This window comes from Hemicordylus capensis, chromosome 1, assembly GCF_027244095.1.
Source record: "Hemicordylus capensis ecotype Gifberg chromosome 1, rHemCap1.1.pri, whole genome shotgun sequence".
NCBI classification, from domain to species: domain Eukaryota; kingdom Metazoa; phylum Chordata; class Lepidosauria; order Squamata; family Cordylidae; genus Hemicordylus; species Hemicordylus capensis.
Genome location: NC_069657.1, coordinates 268,192,566 through 268,209,564, shown reverse-complemented (window position 1 = coordinate 268,209,564; position 16,999 = coordinate 268,192,566). Strand labels below are relative to the sequence as shown.

General features: G+C 45.3%; 1 protein-coding gene across 2 annotated transcripts in view; it reads left to right on the top strand.

Annotated features, from left to right (window-relative positions):
* The window catches only part of FKBP1B (FKBP prolyl isomerase 1B), a 57,406-nt gene that overhangs the window by 22,384 nt on the left and 18,023 nt on the right, over window positions 1–16,999 (top strand). Inside the window, exon 1 of one of the 2 annotated variants that reach the window (XM_053285132.1) lies at window positions 3,288–3,369. The exons of the other annotated variant lie outside the window; for it this stretch is intronic. The gene's annotated coding sequence lies outside the window, so the exon portion shown is untranslated. Of the gene's footprint in view, window positions 1–3,287; window positions 3,370–16,999 lie in introns of those variants that run through there. 2 annotated transcript variants of the gene reach the window in all.

The following is a 16,999-nucleotide window of genomic DNA, read 5'->3' as shown; positions in this document are numbered from 1 at the left end:
GACATGGAGAAGAAGATTTGGGTGTCATCAGCATACTGATAACACCCAGCTCCAAATCCCCTGATGATCTCTCCCAGCAGTTTCATGTAGATGTTAAAAAGCATTGGAGAAAGTATGGAGCCTTGAGGGACACCATACTTAAGCTCAGATTTTGAAGAGCAACAATCTCCAATCGACACCATCTGGAATCTGTCTGAGAGGTAGGAGTGGAGCCACTGTAAAAAAGTGCCCCCCACCCCCAACACCCTCAGACATTCCAGAAGGATACTATGGTTGATAGTATTGAAAGCCTCCGAGAGATCCAAAAGGATCAACAGAGTCACACTTCCTCTGTCAATTCCCAATTGGAGATCATCCATAAGGCCAACTAAGGCAGTCTCAACCCCATAGCTCGCCTGAAAACCAGTTTGAAATGGGTCTAGATAATCAGTTTCCTCCAAGACCACCTGGAGCTGAGAGGCCACCACCTTCTCAATTACCTTGCCCAGCCATGGGAGGTTGGAAACAGGCCTATATAGTTGCTCAACTCTGAGGGATCTAATGCAGGCTTCTTAAGAAGAAGTCTAATAATTGCCTCCTTAAGACAGGGAGGCATCCTACCCTCCCTCAGAGAAGCATTTATGATTTCTACCAGGCCTCCTACAACAGCCTCCCTGCTAGATAGAACAAGCCATGTTGGACAAGGGTCAAGAGAACAAGTGGTAGGCCTCACCGCTCCGAGCAGCTTGTCCACGTCCTCAGGAGTCACAAACTGAAACCGATCAAGTCGAACCACATAAGGGGAGTTGTCGGACACCTCCAATTCAGACATCGAATTGATTGTGGAGTCTCCATCTAAGTCAGTCCGAATCAGAGAGATTTTATCTGCAAAAAACTCTTTAAACACATCGCAGCGGGTAACTGATGGCTCCAAATTCTGATTCAAGGGAGGGTGGGGCACTTACTAGCCCCCTCACAACCCTGAACAACTCCACTGGGCGTGAACTCGCAGATGCAATATGGGTAGAAAAGAACCGCTTCTTTGCCGCACGTATTGCCTGAGCATAGATCTTTAAATGTGCTCTATGTCGTAATCTGTCAGATTCGAGTCGAGTCTTTCTCCACTTGCGCTCCAGTTGCCTACCTTGCCGCTTCTGCCCCTGTAGATCTTCCATATACCAAGGGGCCTGTTTTGAAGCGGGCCGGAGGAAATGCTTAGGAGCAATCATGTCTACTGCCCTGGTGAGCATGTTATTCCATTTTTGCACCAGGGCATCAACAGGATCACCAGCAGAACCAACATTAAATCCCTCCAAGGCCGCTTGGAATCCTATTGGATCCAATAACCTCTTTGGGCGGACCATTCTAATAGGCCCCTCGCCCCTACAGAGATGGAAAGTGGTTGTAAGCCTAACTGTAACCAGATGGTGGTCCATCCATGACAATGAGGAAATCACAGGAGTCCCCACCCACGGAACACCACCCTGATCAAAGTAAAAGACCAAATCAAGTGTGTGACCTGCAATGTGTGTTGGTCCGGAAACCACTTGAGATAGGCCCATAGTTGTCATGGCCGCTATGAACTCCTAAGCTGCCCCGGACAAATTGGTCCTGAAGTGAACATTGAAGTCCCCCAGCACCAAAAGTCTGGGAGACTCCAACGCAAGTTCTGCAACCAAGGCCGTGAGCTCAGTAAGGGATTCCGTCGGGCAGCGGGGCGATCGGTACACCAACAGAACTCCCAATCTATCCCTGGTCCCCAAACTTAGGTACAGGCATTCAGTATGGTCAGATGCCTCAAAAGGGACCCTGGTAAGGGAGATGTTATCCTTATAGACCACAGCCACTCCACCTCCCCGCCCACATCCCCTCACCTGCTCCTCTACAGAATACCCTGGAGGAAGAAGCTGGGACCAGACTGGGCCACCAGCCTCCCCCAACCAAGTCTCAGTAATACACACCAGGTCAGCCCCTTCATCCATACTAAAATCATGGATGACCTTGGGTTTATTTTGGACCGACCTGGCATTGCAGAGGAGCAAGGTAAGGCTATGTGGGTTGTTGGCAGTGCTCCCCGAGGTCATAGAGCTGGCAGGACAGCCAGAAGGAGAGATAGCTATTAAATTTCTGACTACCCTTCCCCTGGAACAGCGAGCTGACCTGCCAACATTACTTCTTCTATTCCCCAGCACCACCGGGATAGCTGCCCCACATTCAACCAAGGTGCCCCCTGTCTCCACATCTCTAGATGAACCCAAACACATAACTACTTCGACCCAGTCTCACCAACATTGAAGTGAGCAAGAACCTTCTCTAGCTGTTCAAGTTAGTATGTTGGCCCCAGCCTCTGGCTGCAGCCCACTCTAATAAAGGCCAAGATCTCAGAAGCCCAATGGGTGTGTCGCACACCCACACCAATCAGGCAGTTTGGCCAGGTGCAGAGTATATCTGAACACAATTAGAGTGAGTTCAGCCCCTGATAGCAAACAGGCTACAGCAAGGAGGACAAGAGCAAAGAAAAAGCCTTGGCCAGAGCCTTCCCCACCCAGAGGAGAGTGGAGCGTAGAAGCCAGATAAGAACTCCTTACCCCCACAGCAACTGGGGAGACCCGAGTTCAAATCCCCATTCAGCCATGATACCCGCTGGGTGACTCTGGGCCAATCACTTCTCTCTCAGCCTAACCTACTTCACAAGGCTGTTGTGAGGAGAAACTTAACTTTGGGCTAAGTTAAGTTCCTCTGGGCTCCTTGGAGGAAAAGCGGAATATAAATATAAGTAAATAAAGCCCTGAATGGCTTGGGTCCACTGTATTTAATAGCATGCTGCCTTCTTAATGAACCTCGCCACCTATTTGTTGCTGTTGCCACCGGCTCAGTTGATGGCAACTCAAAACTGGGTCTTTTATAGGGTTGCCCCAGGACTTTGGAACACGTTTCCTAGCTAAAGTGGAGCCTCCCCTTCTCTGGATGTTTTTAAGAAGGACCTTAAGACATACTTGTTTCAGGCGCGTAACAATGATAGGGCAAGGGGAGACAGTTGTCTGGGGGCCCCACTGCCTGGAGGGGCACCCCAGGGGCACCTCATGTGACTCCCCATTGCCCCCTGCCCAGCCCCATAGCCTCTCAGCCACTTGCCCTCTTCGCCGTCTCTCCTGCTTGTTCTGCTGGCCCGCAATCGAAGCAGCAGGCAAGCTGCCAAGAGCTCCTTTTCTCCCGCCTCTCAGCTGATGGGCGGGTGGGCGGGGCTTCCACGGAGGTCTCCGTGTAGGCCGCAGTGAAGCCTGAACTCGAGTAGGGCCCAAGCCAGCCAGGAAGGAGGAGGCAGCCAGAGTGTTCTCTGCAGCAGAAGACCCCTTGCTGCCCTGCTTAACCCAGACCAGCATTTGCCAGGTAGAGTGTGAACTCCTTTTTGTGGTTACCTTTCCCGCCCGCCCCCCATGTATAGGGATCTGCTTGCCATAGGGCTTGGATATGGGGGGGGGAGGGACCGAGAAGTCTCTGAATATTTATTTTGAAACAGCTTGGAAAATTTGCTGACTTAAAAAAAACTATCTAAAAAGTCCTATAAGTGGCTTGTTTCATGGCAGAAAATTGCAAAAACTTCTGGAACAGTATTTTATTAATTTTATTTATTCATTCATTCATTCATTTATAAATGCACTTATGTTCAAGTTGTTTTGCAACCCAGAAGGTCTGAGTGAGAACTGTGAAGCATGTGTGGTGCATTTATTTTATTTTTCTTGTGTGTGAACTGCTCCCCAATAACTTGCAGGGACTTCAGGGTAAATCTGGCCAACATGTGAATGCAGCACCTCCATTCCAGAGGAGATGTGTCTTAAAGGGCTTTAAAAGCCTCCTGTGAAAAACCTCCTGCAATCAAACTTGACTGAATTTGTTCAGAATTCTGAGAAAACAAACACAGGCTCACCCTGCATGGTTGAAAGTCTCCTTTGCTAATCTGCAGCGAGGGGCCCATTTTAATAATTCATCTTTCTAGTGTGTTCTAGGCATTAAAAGTAATACAAATGTATAGTACTCAATGTATATCACTATATATTGTGACGTGTGTGTGTGTATTCAGTGAAATGTATTTGCAGGCAGCATACTTATTTTGGAATATCAGACTTAAATCCTTGGGGGCCTGGGGTGTGCGGAGGCCCTGGACTTTGGGGGGGGGCATTTTAAAATCTTGTCTCTGGGCCCACTCCAACCTTGCTACGCCCCTGACTTGTTTAGTCAGGTTTTTAGTTTATAGTTGTAAGTTTATCTATATTTTAAACTATTTTAATTGCTGTGTTTGGGGTGTTGTGAACTGCCCAGGGACTTGTGTACGTGGCAGTATAGAAGTGTGTTGGATAAATAAATAAAAGCACTATATGGGGCTCAGCTGTGTAGTTATAAGGATTACCGCCAATTGGAATCGGTTCAAACCAAATGTATTGAGTCAATCCTTGGAGTTCTTGGGGTACAACAAATGCAGCCCTGAGATTGGAGACAGGGTTGGCTCCAATTGAGGCTTGTATCTGGCTTATTAAGATTGATTATTGGCTCAAACTGGAGTTCAGCCAGGTAGGATTTGCACCCTTTGGGTTTCAAGACCATTTTGTGTCTAAGTGGAAAGTGGAGGTTGAGAAGAAAATTCAGAGCTTAGGCCTTCATCTTCCAACATTGATTTCCCTGGGCATTATGAAGGCCAGGGAGATGATAAGGCAATTTATTTTGGGATTCCAGGAGGATAGGGGCCAAATTATGCGTCACACTGCTTTACGAGGAAACTGACAATGTAGCCCCTAGGGGTTGAAGTAGGTAGTTTTGGTAATCTGTATAGACTAGCTAACTATTTATATAACCTCACTATCCCAAAAGTAAGGAGAATGTTTACTCTGGCATGCTTTAATGCATTGCCCTCGGCTGTTGTGGAAGGTCGTTATTCACACACTCCATATCATTTATGTCTATGCCCCTGTCAGTCAGGGATGGTTGTGTCCATTGATCATGGTTTTCTCCTCTACCCATTTTATAGAGATGCTGCTTTGTTTATGTTGCCTATTTTAGCAAATTATCCAGGCAGGTCACTAGATTTGTATACTGCTTTTATCAGATTCAAACACTAATACCACTTATAAGGTGGCAAAGTTCTTTAATATTGCCACCTTAATATTTATACATATTAAACAAACAAACAAATGGATCATAGAGAACAAATCCAGAATTTTCACTTGAGGCACAAATGACCAGGCTCAGACTATCATACTTCAGACACATTATGCGAAGACCCAGCTCTCTTGAGAAGTCCATAATGCTGGGGAAAGTTGAAGGAAAGAGAAGAAGAGATGTCCAGCAGCAAGTGGATGGACTACTCAATTATGACAGCAATGAATGCACCACTGAGAGACCTTAAAGGCCAAGCTGAAGACAGATCATCCTGGAGAGAATCTTTCTATGTGCTCGCTAAGAGTCGACATCGACTTGATGGCACTTAATTAATCAAAATATTTATACAGCATTAAATATTTAATATAATATTAACGATAAATATCTTTAAAATTGCTTCTTGTGTTAGGAAGTAATTGATAAAGAGTTTGACTGTGTTTTGAGATTATTGGGTTATTGACTTTTTGGTGTTGTATGATGGTTGTAAGATTTTGATTGTCGCTGACTGTAATAAACTCTGATTATGACGTTAATAACAACTAACTTGTTTCTACTTCAGTGGTGCTTAGTCATGACTAGCTTTCCTTGGATGCAACCCAGGGTAAACTTTTATAATACAATTACCCCTACAAGTTAGCTTGGTTTATTAAATGGAATATCAAAACGACTGACAGATTTTGCCAAAAAGCCCAGTGCTTTAAGTGGATCCACTGAATGTCCGTTAATCCAGGAAGTGGGTTCTCGGCACCATTGCATCCAGTTTCTGTATTTTTGCAGTATTTGTATTCCTGATGTACTTTAATCCCTTTGCACCATACCACTTAATGTAATCTTGTTAAATTCCCATCTTTAATATTTTTCATTCCTTACTTTCAATAACATACCAAACAGTTTAGAGCTGCAAGCATGTCCTTCAGTCACAGTCCTACCAGTTAAAATGTACCTTTGTCAGTTAAAATAGTCACCTGCTGGCTAAATCAAGTAGATGTTGCAAAATAGCACTCTAGAAATATATTTTAAAACCAGGCATGCTCCAGTCAATATTACACATCTAAATCTTGTTGGTTTTAATAGAAAAGAGTTAGGCACATGCCTTACCTTGCATTAAAATTAATGGGCCTTAAGCGCATAATTTGTCAAGTAGATATTTCAAAATTGAGCTTTTAAAAAGTGGTAAACTTAAAAAGATCACAGTTGCAGTGGATAAATATGAAAGAGATTTGTGATACATCAAATTAGACAGCATGGCTTTAACTGTTATGGTAGGAACTGCAAAAATGTAGGGCATGACCTCCAGCAGGTGCGGGGGGGGATTCCCATGGGGCTTAATGGAGTCTTTTCTGCTCTCCCTTCCCCAGTGTCTCTGAGCCAGGTGCGTGCACACTGCAACCCATCCGCCATTACCTGCAATGGCCTCATACATGTAGATACAGTTAGCCTCTTCCTCTCCGTAGGCACATACTCGGGCTACTTCTCCTCAGAACACAATGAGTAGTTTGTGCACACAGCCCTGGGTAGGGGGGTGCTGTTGGATCTGCCCATGTGAGGCATGTGTAATGACCAATGTGGCACAGTGTACATGTACCCCATCAGGAGCTGGGGGGCTTGCTATGGAGATCAAGTCTTATGGGGATACCTACCTACATTGGTAGTGTCACAGCAAGACATCCCCCCCCCCACCCAGCCAAGTACCTTGTCCCCCTGCCCCTCACTGCTGGTCTCACTTCATTTTATCTTTAGAGGGGGAGCACTAAAGTGAAATACCAGTTAACTTTTCCTTCAGAAGCCTAGTCTATGGAGCAGAGCTCATCCTCCTAAATGCTCTTTACCCTTTCTGTGTCACTGCAAATAATGTATTCCCCTCCTCCCACATGGCACTACTTTTCCCCTAGAAGTGCAAAATGGTTCACGTCCATACAATTTGGACCAAAAATAAAATTATCAGCAGATATGCGTGGTGGTAGTGTGTGTGTGTGTGTGTGTGTGTGTGTGTGTGTGTGTGTGTGTATGTATGTGTATGGAGCGAGAGAGAGAACGAGGACACTGGCTTGCCTGCCCCACAGCTTCCCACCAGACTCTTTGTCATCATTAGGTCATGGCACTCTTGAATGTTTTGGATTGCCATTCCACGCAAGACCAGCTCAGTCAAAACTGAATTATTAGTCCATTGGATGAGTGGCGCCCCTTTGCGCCATCTGAAGAGGATGTTTGTATGAAGACAACTCTGATTGCTCTGGGTTTTTTGTTTGTTTGTTTGTTTGTTTTAAACTGCTCTGACCTCACCCTTGATGTGGAAATGCTGGTGTTCTTACAGTATGTACAGTATGAGTGTGTTTCTATTAATATATCCCTTGTGGGAAAGGCAAGGCTGGGCAGAACAGCATGTGTGAAAAGAGATCTTGTGCTAGGCAGTGACATGAATATTGGAGTGAGTCATATTTCCCTGTCTGTGGGGGCTCCCTGTGCAGATTCTCTGTCTGGGCTGAGGTAAGCCGCCTTGGGTCACTAGGCTCCCTAATTGTGTTTTCATGTTTAAATTAAGCACCAGCCCCACTTTCCACCTTCTGGTCTCATTGCACTTTAGTTCTGTAAATATTTTTACTGCTCATATCTATTGTTGGCACAGAGACACCAGCTGAAAGTTCTCTTAAGCCTCTCATTGCCTGTATGGCTCTGTGCCAGGGAAAGCTAGACTGAGACATGTCAGCCTCTTTCACTGCCTGGGGGAAGATTCTGTTTTCAGTAATAAGTAGTGTCTGTCTTTAAGCTAGGCGGGCATGTCTTGAGGATGGTTTTCTACCAGATAGGCCTATGCCAGTGTTATAAACACCAGTGTACTCTTTCCCCCGACGTCTTAGTGTGCACACACACCCCGTCCTGTTTGCTCCTTGAAAATGTCCACCCTCTCCAGTTAATCCATCCAGGATGCACTGTGTCCTCATGGACTGCTGATTGTTTTCAGCAGTCTTGCCAGCTTTTCCCAGCATGAAGTGGCTCCTTGCAAATATTTATCTGCTGTTTAATTAGCAGATGGTATGTTAGCGTTTTACAGTTACCCACCCCAAATTATGATTTACAAGCAACTCCAAATGGTGTATAATTTAGATACATCGGTAAGGAGAGCAGCTGTGATTCAAGCCATTAATGGAGAATTGGGGGAATGATTCCAAGCCATAGATCTTGCATTCCTGTTAAGTCTAGGACATTTTTGAGCAATGAAACTAGTGCTTTTGCTTGTGAACTTTTGGATTTAGTATCTCCCTAAAGTGCAAATCAGATTGATCAGTAAACTAGTGTTTCATAAACTCACTAGGTACTATCTTCCTCTCCTGCCCAAATTATTTGTGTAGCTTTCTCCCTTATTTTTCTTTATTTTGGAGTCTTGTAATCTCCAAATGTCTTCCATTGCCTTCTTGACGTTATCTTCTAATGCCCAGTCAAGGCTCTTATGACACTCATGTCTGGAATGGAAAAAGGGGTTGAAAGAGATTCATTACCTGTTAAACCAGGAACTCTGGGGATGACCCTGTGACAGCACGGCTCCTGCCCGCATGCACATGCTGCCTCAGCATCAGTGATCACATCCATCTTTTACAAAGTGAGGAAATACAAGCAGTCTGTGGATAGGTGCTTATTGGTAAAGGTAAAGTGTGCCAACTCCTGGTGACCGCAGAGCTATGTGGTTGTCTTTGGTAGACTACAGGGGGCGGGGTTTACCATTGCCTCCTCCCACACAGTAAGAGATGATGATGCCTTTCAGCATCTTCCTATATTGCTGCTGCCCGATATAGGTGTTTCCCATAGTCTGGGAAACATACTAGCAGGGATTTGAACCGGCAACCTCTGGCTTGCTAATCAAGTCATTTCCCTGCTGCGCCATTAGGTGGCTGCTCATGTGCTTATTGACACTTTCATTAAGGGTCAGTGCAGATGCAGTGGCTGGCATTTCTTAACTGCAATCCTACCTGCCCCAATCTCTTAATCAGATTTGGGCATATTCTCTGAAAGCACCTAAGCCAGTCAGAGTTTAGTCTGCACCTGGATAGGAAAACACCCAGGAATTCTATGTATGATGCCTTGAAAGTATGGAGCTGTAGACAACTGGTACATCCAGCCCAGGATTGCTGATGTATGAATTTCAGAAATGGATTCCTGCCAGCCTTATCTGATGTCATGGAGTGAACCTGGGACCTCTTGCGTGCTATAATAAAATATGAATAAAATCCTCATTCAGACTATTACAAGCAGTATTAACCCATTTTACAAAACAAAAAGACAATAGTAACCCCTTGCACCAAAATATTATTGGGCTCAGGCACACACTCTTATATAGCAGCCAAATATAACCTCCATTGAGAGAAGCAGTCACAGATCTTCTGTATAATAGGTGCCTCATCTTCAGGGCACAACACGCTGTTTTTATCTGTGTGAATTGTAGCAATTGGTGGGATTGCTCTATTTCTGTCAAAAAAATGATATGGATGTTTGCCTTCTGATGTTTGCTTGTGAAGGAATTCATGGTTTGGGTCTTTGTGTGTCAGTTAAGCGAGTCTGATCCTAAGCACACTTAGGAGTGAGCCCCATTGAAGTCAGTGGCTGGCATCCTGATTAAGCTATTCATTGGTACTACTAGGGAGTTACTCTAGAGTACTTATTTTCAATAGGACTACTTGGGAGTAACTTAGTCTAGATGTCAGCCAGTTAAACTTACTTCTGCATAGAATTGTGCTGTTTAAACTGGTGGAACAGCCAGAGGATAGAATGATTAGACTGTTGGATGTGGGCTTGGATAAAGGTTCCAATACTTATTCATTCATTCATTACATTTCTATACCTCTCATTCAAAGGCTCTGGGTGATGCCCAGCAAGTGAAAAACAAAAACAAACACCATTTAAAACAAACTACTTAAAACAATATAAAAACAAACTTAAACCATTCAGAGCCATTTAAAAACAATAAAAAATACAATTTAAAAACCTTGGAAGGCCAGGCCAAACAAGTATGTCTTTAGGGCTCTCTTGAAAGCCAATACTCACTCACTCACTCACAGTGTAGAGCAGAAGTTCCCAACCTGTGGTAATCCAGATGCTGCTGAACTACAACTCCCATCATTCCCAGCTATAGATTATTATGGCTGGGGATGATAGGAGTTGTAGTTCATCAACATCTGGATTACCACAGGTTGGGGACCCCTGCTGTAGTAGAGCTCATTTTGTTCGCTTGGGCAAGTGTATGTCACCTACCTTGCAGAGTCATCGTATGCCATCCTCACTCAAGCTGGAGAAGGATACAAATATAAGAAGTAAACGTTCTCCACGACTGTACTGAGGATATACATTGGTGCAGTATTCTTCTTTGCCTCACTTCAAAGGGGTAGAATTTAAGGAGGAAGGGTGAGATAAACTGGGTAAAAGAAGGAATGGGCAAGGCATAAGGGGTTCTTCAGGAAGGAAGAGGTTTATACTAAATGGGGCAAAAGAGGGGCCCTTGAATCCTGTGTCCTGAAGACCCACTAAAACCCTGAACTTTGAATGATTTTATTCCTGTAAACCTCATCTACTAGCAGCCACTCCAGAGTTTAGGAACCAATGTGGAAGCTCATCAGTCTGCCTCTGAACTTTTGTGCTTTTAAAGATCTCTCCAGGAACACATCTGACTGTGAGAAGGGTCTAGCCTCAACTATATCGGTCCCTGGCCCCTTGACACTTGTATTCATCTGGCATGAAGTAGTTGAGCAAGGGAGCAAGTTGTATTAGACTGTTTAAAATAGAAGCAGCCCTGAGTGTTATAGTGAGGCCTGCTGCCTGTAGCTTTGGTGTCAGGTGTTCATAGCTATTGACACTCTCCTTGGCACACTTCTGACAAAGATACTTTAATAAAAATGTGCCTCTGTGAGGGGAGGCGGTATTCCGATGCTCAGCTATTTGCATGGTGATCTGAGTACAGACGAAGATTTTGGAAGAGGATTTGGTGCAAGTTAGTTCCTTTGTCCACATTAGCAAAGGCTCCTTGCTGTGGCTATAAGGACATTTGTGAAAATGAGTCTCCCTCTTTCCCCCCACCTGCCCAACAATACTGCAAGGTGGTGTTTTGAAATCTGGACACTGTTTTTGGCAAAGCACCACAAGAAAGTAACTTGTCAGTTTAAGATCAGACATTCTGCTAGTGTCAATTGGTGTTCATACAAAATGCATATAAGCTTTATACAGGAGATAACAATGGGCAAGATCCAGACTAACTGGATCATGATTAAGCACTGTTGAGGTAAACAAGAGATGACTAACTTAAGTCCCATTAATTCCAGTGGGATCCTGCCTGTGGCTTTTTCTCCGATGGGGAGAGGGTGGCTTCCCCTCCCACCACACTGCTTTTTGCAATGTGCCTGACAGTTGTACTTTCTGGCGATCTGATTGAGCAGACTCCCTTGCAACTCCCCCAGTGCTTCAGGATGGTTGTCCTCTTTTTTTGAAGAAAAAAAAAATAATAACAACAAAGCAATTAAAATATCATCCATCCTTTTTGGGGGGTGGGGGGACACATAAATTGAACTCCGTTTTTAAAATGCTGCAAAACTGCTCCAGTGATAGAAGAGGGAGGGGGCTCAGGACATCGGGGCAGCCAGCTAATCAGTACTGAAAATGAGCAGAAGTTGGTTTCCTGAAGCTCAGACCTGGAGAGGGTTGGGTGTCTTTATCAAGAACAGGGCTGCCTCCAGAACACAGCCACTCTTCTATTTATATGCATTTGGATGCACCCACAAGCAGCCAACCTAGCTAGAGGTGAGTGCCCTCACTCCAGGATAGCTTGGTTGCCTGTATGATTCTGAAGGACATTAAAGGAATTTTAGTTCCACATCAGGTGCAGATGTGTGGTAAAACTGTAGCCATCCAAAGTCATCAGCAGAACGAATTAAAACTAGGTCGCCTAGAACTCTATGCTAGTAACCTCTAAGTAATTTTAGTAGAGGGGTGGAAAAAGAACAGGTCTAAGATTCTTATTTTGACAGAACTGAGAGCAAATAAAAGTGAATTATAAGCAAAGCAATCCTGCCTCAAAACATATTTGCAAAATACAGTATGGAACAACATTAACTTTTTTTTTTTGGCAGAACATGCTAGGATTTCCCGAAACTCTAAAACCGTGCCTGGCTTGGCAGCATACCTGCCTTCTCCACATCTGGAATTCCATTAGAGTGATAAGTAGCTAACCAAACAGCAGCTGTTGGTAACCACAGCAATGAAAACAAAGATTGGATCAAGGCAAAGTGCCACAGAGTTGTGTGGCATTTCTGAAGTGTGCCACAAGTAAGACTTGGTAATAATACAAAGACGGCAACACATTCAAATAGCAGTTTTGACTAGTGTTCCACATTCAGGCTCTCAGTTACCCTTTTGACAATCCTGTAAGGAAGCCTGCATTTCTTTATTGTATTAATTGAGCCTAAGACACGTTCGCTTGCCAAGGTCACTGAGTGAGTTAGTGGCTGTGGCAGGATAGGAACCAGCCATTCGGATGTTCAGTGGCCATGTATGTGCTGATGCCGTGCGCAGGCGGCTGGGAACCAGGAAGCAGCCATGTGTGGTCTTTTGCACTCCAGCACCAGTCCCAGATGAGCAGTGGGGTGGCGGCGGAGGAGCAGGTAAACACCTGCGTCCCTCTTTTTTAAAGGAACTGATCGCCATCCCACAGGACTGGCTCGGGTGTGCCCACCCAGACTGTTTGGCACTTCAGCCAGTTCAGGTAAATCCCTACCAGCTATTTCCTAGATCACACTAGTCTCTACGTTACACCAGCTCTCAAGGTGGCATAGTCACATAGGCATCGCTTGCTTTCCCACTAAGCCACAATCATACTCTCATGTTGTGATAAAAGATGCCATCCATACTACTAATTTGTCCATTGGGATCATTGTATGCAGATTTAGAGTGCAGAGTCTGTGCACATCACGGCTGATAAAAAATATTCTTTAGTGTAAATTTTAACAACCGCAGGCCAGGGGGAACCCCACTGCTATAGAAGATGTCTCTTGAATTTTTGGTGCCCCAAGCAGCTATCTGTGCTGACAGGATAGAGCTGAGTATATCCTATGGCAGAAGCATCAAAGAAAAATTGATGATGCCAAACTTTCAGGAGGTACCATTGTGCTTTGTTCAGGCTCCGAGACTGACCAAGGCCTGGAGTGTGTGTTTTCTAGCTCAGACAGACTGTGGGCTCAGCTGGCAGGCCAGCAGGGGACTTGCCAGTGGGGAAGAACCACCAGAAGATCTACTACACTGGCCCCTGGAGAAAACTGGGCCAACTACCAGCAAAGGGGGCCCCTGCAAGGGTAGTGACCCACATTGAGCCATCCTGCTGTGGACCTTGCAACATCTGGAGCCTTTGGGCTAGAGGCAAGCCATGCCCCTCTTTAGGAGATCAGGGAGACACCCAGGCTGGAGAAAGAGGATGATGCCAGTTATCTACTCCAGCAAGAGATGACCTATCAGCTGAGAGGGTAGAAGAGCTAGCCCACACCCATCCAAAACGACCAATGGTGGTCCTCGTGAGGCAGGTCACAGATGAAAGGAGGACTGCGGCCATGGCTGGTTGGCTGGACAGGAGGCAGAGTGCTGCCAGCTACTACTGTACTTGTATGGGCTGGAATAAACCGGTTGCATTTGATCCTGTTTCGTTTATGGATCCCAGGCAATTCCCTGGGCCGTTTGATGTGGAACTGCACCTCTGAGGGGAGGTGGGTACAACACAGAGAAACATCAAAAGGGGGCAGCCAAGCATATGGAACACTTTTCAAACTTTTAAAAAATGTCATAATCCAGTGTTCCCTTTTAAAATTATTATTACTCTTGACTAACTTCTTGGATGGAGAAGGGTGGGTTGGAATTTTTTGACTCCTGATGCATCAAGTAACTTGACTTCTTTACTATAAAGCTACTGTGGGATAACACAATAGGCATTTGGGCATCACAATCTGAGAGTAGACCCAATAACAAGGCATTGCAACCACTGTTCCCAACTTCCCTCTAACAGGGATTCCAAGATGTTGTTCACCACAACTCCCAGCATGCCCCGTTGCAGTGGCCTTTGGCTGGGGATTCTGGGAATTGTAGTCAACAACATCAGGGAATCCCTGTTAGAGGGAACACTTATTGCACCACTATTTTTTAAATGACAGTGCAGCACACCTATATTTGGATCCTGTCGCTGTGACAAGCAGATCACCCTTTCCAAAAGCTATATCTCATAACTATTAGGCATTCAGAGAGTCTAGTCCTATCCTAGCTTTAGCTGTTACAGTGCAAGAGACTTGACTGCCTTAAGGAATACCTGTTTCCATATGAGCCCTCTGGCCTGTTACAGCCTGTAGGAGAAGCCCTGCTTAAGGCACACTTTATAAGCAGTGTTCTCTCTAACATGGATTTCAGATGTTGACTACAACTTCCACAATTCCCAAGCAAAAGCCATTGCAGCTGGGGATTCTGGGAGTTGTAGTCAACAACATCTGGGAATACCTGTTAGAGGGAACACCGTTGATAAGGTTAGAGAGGTTCATTTAGACATAAGCTCTGTCTTGGCTCCAAAGCTATGGCATTCATGCACTGCCCAAAGAGGCTTTGCTCAATCTGTGACTGCAGACAAATAATATTGTAAGGTGCTTCTTTTTAGGTGGCATTTACAATGGTTTTTTTAACAGTTGTGCAAGCAGAATTCCCTTCCCATTCACTAGAGGGACTGCTGCTGCACCAGAGGTCTGGATGTGGCCCATTATAATGACCCAAGTCTAGCTGTTTACCCAAGCAGCAACGGGCATAAAAGTATCAGGTGAGCCTGTCTTGGGAAAGAAGGGAGCAAGGGAGGACTAGATTAAGTCTGTCCATTCCCTCTTTCCCACAAAGTGATTGGTGCTTTCACTAACCATCAACCTGGGGCTGTGTGCATGATAGATGCTTCCTCATTCCAGAAGAGGTCCATGCTGCACTTGTTTGCATAATCAGTTCTGGCAAGGGACGTGAGGGTGGAAACCTGCTTCATTATCTTTGGGTTTTTTAAAAATTTATTATTGTTTTGTTTATTGTGTTTTATGTGCGTCTGTTTTTATTTTTTGTAAGCTGCCTCACACTGAATATGTTGGGAGAGACTGAGTGGGGTAAACTGAGGACAGAATGTGCGATTTGCTTGGTGGCTGAGAGAGACTGGCCAATGTGGTGAGCAAGTAGGGGCACCTGGCTTTTCCTGGGATGCTTCCTTTGCCCCTGGGAGTGCAGGATGCTGCCAGCAGGATGAATCCTGCATCATTTTTCTTCTTCTCTGTCCCTCTGTGGTGGTTAATGCCTTTTGCTTTCTCTTCTTTTGGCAAGGGGCTGTAGGAAGAAGGTTAAGATTTATGTTCGTTTTAGCTGTCATTGTTTGAATAAAAAGCTGCCAGACTGTGTCTGAATGAGAATTGCACTCCTCCATCCATATTCCCCCCCCCCCCGCTTGCACTGCCTCTTTTTATTTATGCATACATGAATATGCTAAAACTTAACTGAGAATACTGAAACCATTTTCTTTTGTGTAAAATGTGCTGGAATTTCACTGTTTTCAGTGGCCTGACATTGTGCAAATATTTCCCAAAAGGTATATCTGAAAAGCCCCCCCCCCCACTTTATCACGTACCCTTTCAGGATCTAAATGTCACTGCAGTGTCCCCAAGCCCTGTTAACCAGAGATGACTTCCCTTGCTGTGGGACTGCGGACTGAAGCCTCCAAAGCTAACCTTGTCGAGGCAGCAGTCAAAGCCACAGCGTGTGTACAGTCACTACGTGCTACATGGATCACAAGAGGACATGCGAAGGAGCATTAGCTAACTTGCAGGCATTGCAAAAACCTGCACTCGGTGCCGGTCTGGGCTGGAGATGGCAAGTAACTGAGGCTGAAACCATATTGGGTTGTAAAAATCCTGATTGGCTCGCAGCAACTTGCTATTAATAGCAGGTGGCAGAATAGTCATTCCCCCAAATCGGTAGGTACAATGTATTCCACTGCATGTCTCAGACCCAGTCAGGATCTGCAGAGAATGGAAAAAGCTGCTAGAAAAATTATGAATGGATGGCTCTCTTCAAACATAGAGCATGCATTCAGAAAAAGGCAACACAGTCAGGGCTACTGTGGTATTACCATGACATTCCTTTACATTCTCCTTCAAAACAGTTGTAGCTGTCTTGGGGTTTGGGCAGATGTTCAGACTATCTTCTGGCAGAATATTCCCCCCCGCCCACCCCAAGTATTCCAGAGGTTCCGAGTTTGCCTCATTTCAGCACATCACTGCTGCAGCCATATCTCATAACTGAACATTTTGTTTTAGCTTACACAGTAGTCTCACTACCGTGGCGGCAGCAGCAGTAGCAGCATCACCTGCTGTGCCAGGCGACATTGGGATAGACTGTGGACCTTTCGGAATTGCTTTCCAGAGTTTTGTGGAGGGTCTTCTGTGAGCGGGCGGCTTCTGCTCTTGGTTTGAGATTTGCAGACTGCAAAGCCTTTCCTAACCGCCTTCTCTTTTCCAAATGATGATAAAGGATGGGATATTTACTATTTTATCAACAAATTGCTAGATTCCCCTTTAAACTTCTCCTTGTCTTCAGTCATGACTATATATATAATGTGGTGGTGGTGGTGGTGGTGGTGGTGGTGAAGCTTCCAGTGTGCTTTGGGACACACACAAGCAGCCATGGCCAGCATCCGGGGTCAGTCAATACAGGCACTGGATAAGGGGCCGTGGCTGACTCATGAGGTCCAGGTGGGAAAAAGATGGCAGCTGTCCACTCACTGCCTCCCAAGGGACCTGTAAAGGGACTTGGCTGAGGACTCCCACATACCTGGCAC